At 40.7% G+C, this 11,237-nt stretch overlaps 1 pseudogene; it reads left to right on the plus strand.

Moving 5' to 3' along the window:
- Positions 1-1,929: 1,929 nt before the first annotated feature.
- Positions 1,930-10,090, plus strand: Rbmxl1-ps1 (Rbmx like 1, pseudogene 1; annotated as a pseudogene).
- Positions 10,091-11,237: the final 1,147 nt, after the last annotated feature.

The raw sequence follows: 11,237 nt of genomic DNA on the forward strand, positions 1-11,237 counted from the left end.
TCTTTAAATTTAAAGACATGGCTAAGAGCATAACAAAAGGAGAAGACAACAAATGACATATACGTACTTGTGTGAGAAGGAAAAAAATACCACCCACATGCACAGAGTACCACACACAGTCACTTCAGGAGCTGTCACATGCCATATAGGGGAACCATTGAATATTGATGACATGTTTTTAACCCCACACAAATGGTTCCTGCTACGGTGCACACAGCTTATTTGGCTAACATTTCCCTCCCTATGCCGTCGAGAGCTTCAGTCAGGGTACATCTGGAGGATGTTCTTTATAAGAATATTTTCAGTAGCTTAAACAGAGCGGCTCACTTCTCTCCGTCATGCTAGCCTTTGACAATCAGTAAGGCACTGTTGTTAAAAGCAAGGACATCAAGCCTCTTCTAGGAAAAATCAGCCAGTTAGCAGGCAGGAGATGCCAAGAAGACAGGGCCCCAGATTACTATGAATTCTCCACAAGGACACATTAACCTCCTCTACCAAGCAAGGCTGGTAGCCTCTTGGAGGTTCTAGAGGTCTTAGTCTTTCCAGAACAACTCTTATTCAATTGGCTGTAGTTGATACCTTGAGAAGCATCACCCTGATCCTTTGCATTTTGTTAATCCTGCAAGGCAAATCATGCCCGTTTATTCTTATATTTACCTTAAATAACAATGTCAACAACTCAGCCCATTCTCAGCACAGATATAAGACTGCCTTGTAAAGTTCTGAGCTCCAAATTCCATCCTCTCCTTCCAATCCATTCCGAGTCTTGCTGCATCAATTCAACACACACTTACGGAACACCTACCATCTACCAGGCAAGGGTCTAAGTAATGAGGATGCAGCCATAGAAAAAGCAGGCAGAAGTTCTTAGGTACCAGCCTGGAGAGGTGGCTCAGCACTTAAGAGCCCTTACTGCCCTTTCTGAGGACCGAATTCAATTTCCAGCACCCACACGGTGGCTCAGAACCATTTATAACTTAATTTCCAGGAGAATCCAGTACCCTCTTCTAACATCCTCTGACACCAGGCATGTATGTGGTATATATAAAGCAAAATATTCATACACATAAAATAAAGGTAAATAAATCTTAAAATAATTTCCTAGTTACATTCTCTATCTTTCAGACTTTTATACGAATTCTCTCCTTCAATCCTTGCCGGACTATACTTTCACTGCTGACGTCAATTGTCTGAGAAAGCAAGCACTCTTGTTTGTGACAGCAGGCATAAAGTCCCTAACAATTGTCCCCTCAATCAGTCAACAATTATTGATGAGCATCATCTCGGTGCCAGGGTCCAGGCTTCGAGCTGAGGACAGCAAGATGAGAGACGTTCGGCTCTTGGCTTCAGGGATTATATATTTCTGTAATGTCTTTCATGTGTGCAAATTAGCAGTTGATAGTTTCAAGACCAAATTTGCATGTCTGAAACCCACTGATAGCCGAGAGTTAGCTCCTCTTCCTTTTTTCCCAGGCTAACTTTTGTTCCTGATGCACTTAAGCACGACTCTAGGGATAACTGTCATTCCTTAAAAATATGCTACTGCCCAACTTGAAAAGAGTAAGCTAGCTTGGACGTGCATCTGAGTGTTCTCACTCCATTTTCCATAGTCACAACTCTTGCTATGTTTTCAATTAGCCCCAGTAACTGAAATTAATATTCCATTACATGTGTTTTGATCGTGCTTTAATTTAACCAACAATAATGATCGGGGCATAAAATAGCCAAGCCCTTTGTCTAGAGCCTGATGAATAGAGCCATATGCCTGACCTCAACCCTTAGGGGAATGGACCTTCAGAAAGAATTTTCACGGCCCCTCCACTTTTCTGTGATATTTTCCTGTTGCTTTTTTGGGTCTATGTGGCTTTGTTTACTCACTAAATGTGGGAGGCGAGGCTGGAGTGAGGGGTTTGCATTACTCCTAAAATTATGGCACTTGAGAATGTTGCCCCATTTGTCATCTATTATGCCTTCCTTCTGGTAAGTATTTATTCCAGAAGACTTTGGTCAAAGTATACACAGAAATTAACCAATTTTCTTTGCTTTGGGGAGGATAATTGTGGGGTATGTGTGTCTATGTGCCTCTGTGTGTGAATTAGCAGATACATAAATATACATTAAGTGCTAATACCTCACTGTCCCACATAGAGTGGGAGGTTGGCAGTGTATAATCCAGATGCATGGTGGGAGGTTTGCAGGGCACCATCTCTAGAGTACCTCAGTCCTTGCCAGGTGAGCATACTGTGGATTTGATCAAGCCAGACATCCCTGCTTTCCCTTCCTAACAGTGTGATTGGGGTGGTTACTTACTAACTTCTCTGAACCCCTCTGCTCGCCTAGACAACAGCAACAAGAGGATTAAGAGAGAGAACGTGTGTGGGACAGGACAGAGAGTATTGACCACATGTGTTCAGTGATTGGCAGGCATAGTGAAACCATCAGTGTCTTATGGGCTCCCTTCTCTTCCTCTCTCTTTGCATCACACCTACCATTTTGTTTTAGAAATCATCTTCTTGCTTTCGCTCCTACTCTTCCCTCTCTGACTTCAACGGATCATCTCTGAATGTTTCTATATTGGATTTAAACGACTCAAGTTAAATTTACTAAACTATTAATTTTCTGCTCACGAGAGAAATATTTCAGAAGCATCCCTGTCACATTAAGAACTTTTGTCTTTTGTCTTACTGTCCTGGCTTAAGGAGCAATGCCCAGAGAGTCCCAACACTAACACAGACATAAACATGAACAAGAAATACAGGAGAAGGGACACAATGATAATGCAAGGTAAAGCAGGGGACTGGATGAGTTGATAGACTGACATTTTCGGCCAGTCTTGTGGAAACTGTGCCATCTTTTATTTGGTAACCTTATCACAGAGTTATTATGAACCAAGAATTAGGATCTGCATGTAAAGTTCTTTTAAAGGGTCTTCATGGCTATTGGGATTTCTAGAATACAAGGCCAGTCCTGCTGTGCAAGGATTCCTAACCTGGCCCTGAAAAGCTTAGGTTCACAGGCCAGCTCTAACATCTATTAGTTGCCCATCTTGGCAAGGCACTACTCATTTGCACATCTCAAATTTCCTCTTCTGTATAATGGGTATGTTTCCCTTTTTTAATTGGATATTTTATGTATTTACATTTCAAATGTTATCCCCTTTCCTGGTTTCCCCTTCCAAACCTTCCTCTCCCATCCCTCTCCCCCTGCTTCTATGAAAGTGTTCCTCCTCCCACCTACCCACACCCACCTCACCACCCTGGAATTTTTCTACACTGAGGAAATGAGCCTTCATAGGACCAAGGGTCTCTCCTCCTATTGATGTCAGACAATGCCATCCTCTGCTACATGTGCAGCTGGAGACAAGGGTTCCTCCATGTGTACCCTTTGGTTGGTGGTTTAGTTCCTGGGAACTCTGGAGGATCTGGTTGGTTGATATTATTGTTCTTCCTATGGGGTGCAAATGCCTTCAGCTCCTTCTTTCCTTTAACTCCACCATGCTCAGTCCAATGGTTGGCTGTGAGCCCCCTATTCTGTATTTGTCAGGCTCTGGCAGAACCTCTCAGAAGACAGCTATAACAGGCTCCTGTCAGCAAGTACTTCTTGGCATCCACAATAGTGTCTGGGTTTGGTATTTGTATATGGGATGGATCCCCAGGTGGGATAGTCTCTGGATGGCCTTCCCTTCAGTCACTGTTCCAGACTTTGTCCCTGTACTTCCTCCTGTGAGTATTTTGTTCCCCCTTCTAAGAAGAACTCAAACATCCACATTTTGTCTTCCTTCCTCTTGAGCTTCATATGGTCTGTGAACTGTATCTTCACAGTCCAAGCTTTGGGGTTAATATCCACTTATTAGTGAGTGTAGACATGTGTGTTCTTTTGTGACTGGGTTATTTTATTCAGGTTGATATTTTCTAGTTCCATCCCTTTGCCTAAGTATTTCAGGAAGTCATTGTTTTTAATAGCTGAGTAGTACTCCATAGTGTAGATGTACCATATTTTCTCTATTCATTCCTCTGTTGAGGGACATCTGGGTTCTTTCCAGCTTCTGGCTATTATAAATAAGGCTGCTGTGAACATAGTGGAGCACGTGTCTTTGTTGTATGTTGGGGCATCTTTTGGGTATATGCCCAAGAGAGGTATAGCTGGGTCCTCAGGTAGTTCAATGTCCAATTTACTGAGGAACCACCAGACTGATTTCCAGAGTGGTTTTACAAGCTTGCAGTCGCACCAACAATGGAGGAGTGTTCCTCTTTCTCTACATCCTCTCCAGCATCTGTTGTCACAAGAGTTTTTTATCTTGGCAATTCTGACTGGTATGAGGTGGAATCTCAGTGTTGTTTTGATTTGCATTTCCCTTATGACTAAGGATATTGAACATTTCTTTAGGTGCTTCATGGCCATTCGATATTCCTCACTTGAGAATTCTTTGGTTAACTCTAAACCCCATATTTAATAGGGTTATTTGATTCTCTGGAGTCTAACTTCTTGAGTTCTTTGTATATATTGGATATTAGGCCTCTAACAGATGTAGGACTGGTAAAGCTCTTCCTAATATGTTGGATGCCATTTTGTCCTATTGGCAGTGTCTTTGCCTTACAGAAGCTTTGCGATTTTATGAGGTCCCATTTGTTGATTTTTGATCTTAGAGAATAAGCCACTGGTGTTCTGTTCTGGAAATGTTCCCCAGTGCCCATGTGTTCAAAGCTCTTCCCCACATTCTCTTCTATTAGTTTGAGTGTATCTGGTTTTATGTGGAGGTCCTTGATCCACTTGGACTTGAGCTTTGTACAGGGCAATAAGAATGGATCAATGTGCATTCTTCTACATGCTGTCACCAGTTGAACCAACACCATTTGTTGAAAATGCTGTCTTATTTCCACTGTATTGTTTTAGCTTCTTTGTCAAAGATCAAGTGACCATAGATGTGTGGATTCATTTCTGGGTCTTTAATTCTATTTCACTGATCTACCTGCCTGTCTCTGTACCAATACCATGCAGTTTTTATCACAATTGCTCTGTAATACAGGTTAAGGTCAGGGACAGTGATTTCCCCAGAAGTTCTTTTATTGCTGAGAATAATTTTCACTATCCTTGGATTTTGTTATTCCAAATGAATATGCAAATTGCTCTTTCTAACTCTGTGAAGAATTGAGTGAGAATTTTGATGGGTATTGCATTGAATCCATGAGCATGGGAGATTCTTCCCATCTTCTAATATCTTCTTCGATTTCCTTCCTGAGGGACTTGAAGTTATTGTTATACATATTTTTCACTTGCTTGGTTAGAGTCACACCAAGGTATTTTATATCATTATTATTGTACAGGGTGTCATGTCCTTTATTTCTTTCTCAGACTGTGTATCTTTTGAAGAGAGGAAGGCTACTGATTTGTTTGAGTTAATTTTATATCCAGCCACTTTGATGAAATTGTTTATCAGGTTTAGGAGGTCTCTGATAGAATTTTGGGGTCACTTAAATATACTATTATATCATCTTCAAATAGTGATATCTTGACTTCTTCCTTTCCAATTTGTATCCCTTTCACCTCTTTTTGCTGTCTGATTGCTCTGGCTAGGACTTTGAGCACTATATTGAATAAGTAGGGAGAGAGTGGGCAGCCTTGTCTAGTCCCTGATTTTAGTGGGATTGCTTCAAGTTTGATGTTGGCTACTGGTTTGCTGTATATTGTTTTTACTATGTTTAGGTATTGGCCTTGAATTCCTGATCTTTCCAGGACTTTTATCATGAAGGAGTGTTGAATTTTGTCAAATGCTTTCTCAGCATTTGATCATGTGGTTCTTTTATCTGAGCTTGTTTATTAGTGTATGATGTTGATGATTTCTATATATTAAAACATCCCTGCATCCCTCAGATGAAGCTCACTTGATCATGGTGAATGATCATTTTCATGTGTTCTTGGATTCAGTTTGCAAGAATTTTATTGAGTACTTTTGGTCTGAAATTCTCTTTCTTTGTTGGGTCTTTGTGTGGTTTAGGTATAAGTGTAATTGTGGCTTCAAAGAACAAATTGGGTAGTGTTTCGTTGGTTTCTATTTTGTGGAATAGTTTGAAAAGTATTGGTAGTAGGTCTTTTTGGAAGGTCTGATAGAATTCTGAACTAAAACCAAGTCTCTTGGTTGGGAGACTTTTAATAACCGTTTCTATTCTTTAGTGGATATGGGACTGTTTAGATGGTTTACCTGATCCTGATTTAACTTTGGTATTAGGTATCTGTCTAGAAAAAACTGTCCATTTCATCCATTTTCCTATTTTGTTGAGTATAGGCTTTTCTAGTACGTTCTGATGATATTTTGAATTTCCTAAGTTTCTGTTGTCATGTCTCCCTTTTGATTTCTCATTTTCTTAATTTGGATAAATTCTCTGTGCACTCTGGTTAGTCTGGTTAAGGGTTTATCTACCTTGTTGATTTTCTCAAAGAACCAGCTCCTAGTTTTGTTGATTCTTTTTGTTTAGTTCTTTTTGTTTCTACTTGGTTGATTTCAGTCCTGAGTTTGATTATTTCCTGCCTTCTACTCCTCTTGGGTGTATTTGTTTCTTTTTCTTCTAGAGCATTTAGGTACGCTGTCAAGCTGCTTATCACAATTGCTCTGTAATACAGGTTATTACAGAGCAATATGCTCTGTATGCTCTCTCCAGTTTCTTTTTGGAGGCACTCAGAACTATGAGTTTTCCTCTTAGCGCTGCTTTCATTGTGTCCATAAGTTTGGGTATGTTGTGCCTAAATTTTCATTAAATTCTAAAAACTCTTTAATTTCTTTCTTTATTTCTTCCTTGACCAAGTTGTCATTGAGTAGAGCATTGTTCAGCTTCCACGTGTATATGGGCTTTCTGCTGTTTTTTTCATTACTGAACACCAGTTTTAGTCCATGGCAATCTCATAGAATGAATGGGATTATTTCAATCTTCTTGTATCTGTTAAGGACTGTTTTGTGACCAATTATATGGCCAATTTTGGACAAGGTAACATGAGGTGCTGAGAAGAAAATATATTCTTTTGTTTTAGGATGAAATGTTCTACAGATGTCTGTTAAACCCATTTGGTTCATAACTTCTGTTAGTTTCACTGTATCTCAGTTCAGTTTCTGTTTCCATCTGTCCATTGAAGAGAGTGGGGTGTTGAAGTCTCCGGCAATTACTGTGTGAAGTACTATGTATGCTTTGAGTTTTAGTAAAGTTTCTTTTTATGAATGAGGGTGCCCTTGCATTTGGAGCTCTGCTACTACTACTATTATTGCTACTACTACTACTGCTGCTGCTGCTACTATTACTACTGCTGCTGCTGCTGTTGCTGCTGCTACTACTACTACTACTACTACTACTATTACTACTGTTTGTTTATATGGGAAGATGCACATGCCATTGCATTCATATAGAGGTCAGAGAACAACATATAGTAATTAGTTCTCTCCTTCTATCATACATATCCTGAGATCAGGTCACCAGGCTTGGAAACTATGTTCATCCAGTGGCCATCTCATTAGTCGCTTATGCAGAATTTCATAATAACTGAATTCACACCAATCTCCTGTAAGGACAAATGATAAGACTGATACTGCACCCAGAAGCTCACCACAGGGCCATGTGAGAAGTGTTCCTAAGTTGTATAACCTCTGATCTTGAGACGGCACACCGGTGAGGGTGGGAACGAGCAGAGCAAGCACATCGTGCCATTTCCCACAGAGGCAGGAATGCATCCCTTGCCGAGTTGTCATAGTATCAGTGTTAGAAGGCGTCTACACCGTCAGCAGACACTGAGCCTGACATTCTGGCCAAGGAGCACACAACCATGTTAAACTCTCACAAGTGTTTACAAAACAGAGGCTCGTGTGTTTGTTTATGTACTCAAACTTACAGTTGATAGGCCAGGCAAACAAAAAGAACAGAGGTCATAGATTTATAGCACTAACAAGGAGCCTGATTAAAAAACCATATAAAACATACCGCATCCAATGACTTCTCAGATTAACAAAGACATTTTAGAAAAATTAAACCGCCATACAACCAGTCTCGTAAACCTCACAGACACTTCCTCCGAAAGAATGAAATCAACTGCCGCTTCCCTGGAAGTTTTCAAACACATTTCAAATAATTAATGGCAAAAGAGAGACATCATAATCAAAATTAAATTCTTGCATGACATTTTAAATGGGTTATGTATGAAAATCAATGTGTCATGACAAAGACATTTATAGTTTTAAATTCTGACAGTGAAAAGAAAGGCTCAAGATTAATGACTTAATCATATATATTAAGCCATGGACAAATTAAACCCCAAATGGGTTCATTTAAAAGGCTGGCGCAATTGAGATAATCCTCATCGCGGTGATCAAGAAAACCTAGAGGGAATAAGCAACTTTAAGTGTAAAAGCGCTGCTCTGACTGGGTAAAGTGTTGCCCAGAGCACCAGAGCCCCAGGCAGCATCCTCAGGGCTGGGAGAATACCCAGCACGGTAGGTTCCTATCTGTAACCCAAGCACTTGAGAGGTGGAAGTAAGGGAGGAAGTGCTTAAGGTCATCTCGGCTATAAAGAAGATCAGACTGGAGCCCTGGTCTATTCTGAGACAAACAAGCCAGATGTTAGCACACATTGTTTTCAAATAATAAAGATGTCACAACCATAGTTAGTTTAGATTCTAGACTAAAAAGAGTAACTGTTACAAATTCTTTATCCCTGGACTATTTAAAGACAAGAGAATAATAATCTGTTTTACAAAAAGAATAAATTCTATTTAGATATACCAGAGCTCCTCAGTACTAAAGTGTGGGTTATATGAATTCTACCAGACAAACACACTAGCTCCTAGCACTCAAGAACTTTACATGAGTTTGACTAATACAAAGCTGTTGTATCACCAAACCTTTCCAGCATCATTGTGCAAGCATCCTATGTCTAGCTTGTTCTTATTTGCTTCACCTTTTAAAGACCTGCTTTCAAACACTGTAATAGTCAGGAAAAAATAACAAAAATACACCTAAAATATTTGGGAAACTTTCTTTTACCTTGAAGACAAATGAAAAGCTTTATAAATCTTTAGCGACAAGACTTGCATAGATGTAGGACCCACCAAGCAAAGACCCTTTCATCATACAGCCTCGGTAGACCCACATTTAGAAAGAAGATAGAATGGTTCCTTAGCCTCGTCCTCTAGTAATGTAAAGTGTGCTGTCTCTTTTATTATCTTTTCTTGCTGCACAGTAATTCTATGGGCACTTCTGTTCAGTTCTGGAACCAGTAGCTGTCACTAGTGCAAGCACTTTCAACGAAGGACCGAGAAGCCAATAAATCAAGAAGAATTTCTTTTGATCATTGTCAAAACCCAGCAGATACAAAGAGTGCTGCCAGGGACATGAATGGAAAGACCTTAGATAGTGAGCCATCAAGGTGGAGCAAGCTGCCACACCACTGATTTAAAGTCATAGGTGTGGACCACCCCCAAGAAGCAAGCGCCCTTCTGAGGGTCTTTGAGAAAGAAGAGAGGAAGTGGACGCATTAGAGGTGGCCCCACCTACCCAACTCCCCAACCCCATCATGTGGAAGACACATGAATGACAGTGGCTATTCCATGAATTTTACTATTAGTTCTTCGAGGTGACATCTTTAAGCAGACAGAGTCCCTCCATCATGAAGTGGAGATCTTCCTCCTAAGTGATCAAGACATTTAAGAGCAGCAGCAGTGGAATGAGGGGGACCCCTGTGTCATGTGAGACATGTTGCTAAGGGGGCACATGAAGGAGCCCTTGCTGCCCCATAGAGATGTTTACTTGTCCTGGGGAGATGAGGGGTATTCTACTAAACACAGCCAGCCAAGCAGAGATTACCTAAACTGTTGTGATACCAAAAGTTATGCTCCACCACCAAGAAATTATATTCCTACCAGTTCACTTGATGATTACCCATCAAGAGGGTATGGTGATAGAGATGGAGATGGATGGATTGTGACTATTTAGATTATCCAAGTGGAGGTTCCTACAGGGATTCATATGAGAGTTATGGTAACTCACCCATGGCAACCCCTTCACGAGGGCCACCTCAATCTAATAGCGGGAGCAGTCATGAAGCTATGGGTTAGAGAAAGCTCCCCTTCTGGAAGGATTCCTGAAGTTAAGATTCTTAGAAAATCAATGAAGTTCTGCTTCTGCCATCAGGGAGCTTGGTAGACTAAGAATTGTACAAAAGTACCTCAGTGGATAGACAGAGCACTGTAGAAGAAAGTTCGCCTTCTTCATACCCGCAGAGGGGTAGCTTTCATTGTGGTGTGTGTGTGAGGTCGGAGTGGGGGACGTCAGAACTGAACAATGGAACCAACTACTCTCTTATAGGTTATAAAGAAGAGATTTGGAAAGGGAGGGAAATGGGTGGAAGGATTGTCGGAGGGGGTGACCTGGAGGGAGCACTGAGGGGGATGTAAAGTGAACAAGTAATAGTAATAGTAGTAATAATAATGATGATAATAATAATAATAATGAGATGAACAATTTTGCCATGGAGTGACTAGAAAGTTCAAATAGAATTTAAAAACAAAAACCAGCAGCAATGGAAAATCTCATATAACCCAAAACCTTTAGTGTCCTAACCATTAAACTCTTCACAAATTTGATCAAACCTTGAATGTTTTTGGGGGGGAAAACATGTCTTCTTTTTAATGAGATTTTTTTAAACAAAGATTGAGCCTTTTTGCAAGATTTAATGGAAGTACTTTATTTTGAAAGATTCGGTGTGATAATGGGTGCAGAATTCCAGACAGACTATAGTACCGCTGACCTGAGAGGGAAAAGCTTCCTGAAAAGAGAACTCTCAAGCTTGAAACGTTGAGTTTAAGCTCTGAACCTTTGAGATGGATAAGTGTTCAGGATACTCCAATTTCCTCCTGACTGGTTCACACACTTCTTGTTCCTCTCCTAGCCTCACCTACGCCCTCTTTGCCTCCCAGAAAGTGGGAAATGTCCCTTTTAAAGAGATCAAATGAAATGGAGAGAAACCATATATTTTCGTCTGAACTCCCCATCAGCTCAGAAAGGAGGCGGCATCTACCTCACTTAGTTCCATATACCTGCCTCAGCTTTCAGGTGGTACCTTTGTGCGGCCTTGGCCGATGCCAGCAACCCAGCCTCAGGTCTCCTGCTCTGCTCTCCCAGGCTTCTTAAAACTCAGACTCCCACAACAAAGGACAATTGAGGCCCCGTGGTGCTCGGGTTTACTGAGAACTGAACCATAAG

The sequence above is a fragment of the Rattus norvegicus genome, chromosome 2 (genome assembly GCF_036323735.1).
Source record: "Rattus norvegicus strain BN/NHsdMcwi chromosome 2, GRCr8, whole genome shotgun sequence".
Classification (NCBI taxonomy): domain Eukaryota; kingdom Metazoa; phylum Chordata; class Mammalia; order Rodentia; family Muridae; genus Rattus; species Rattus norvegicus.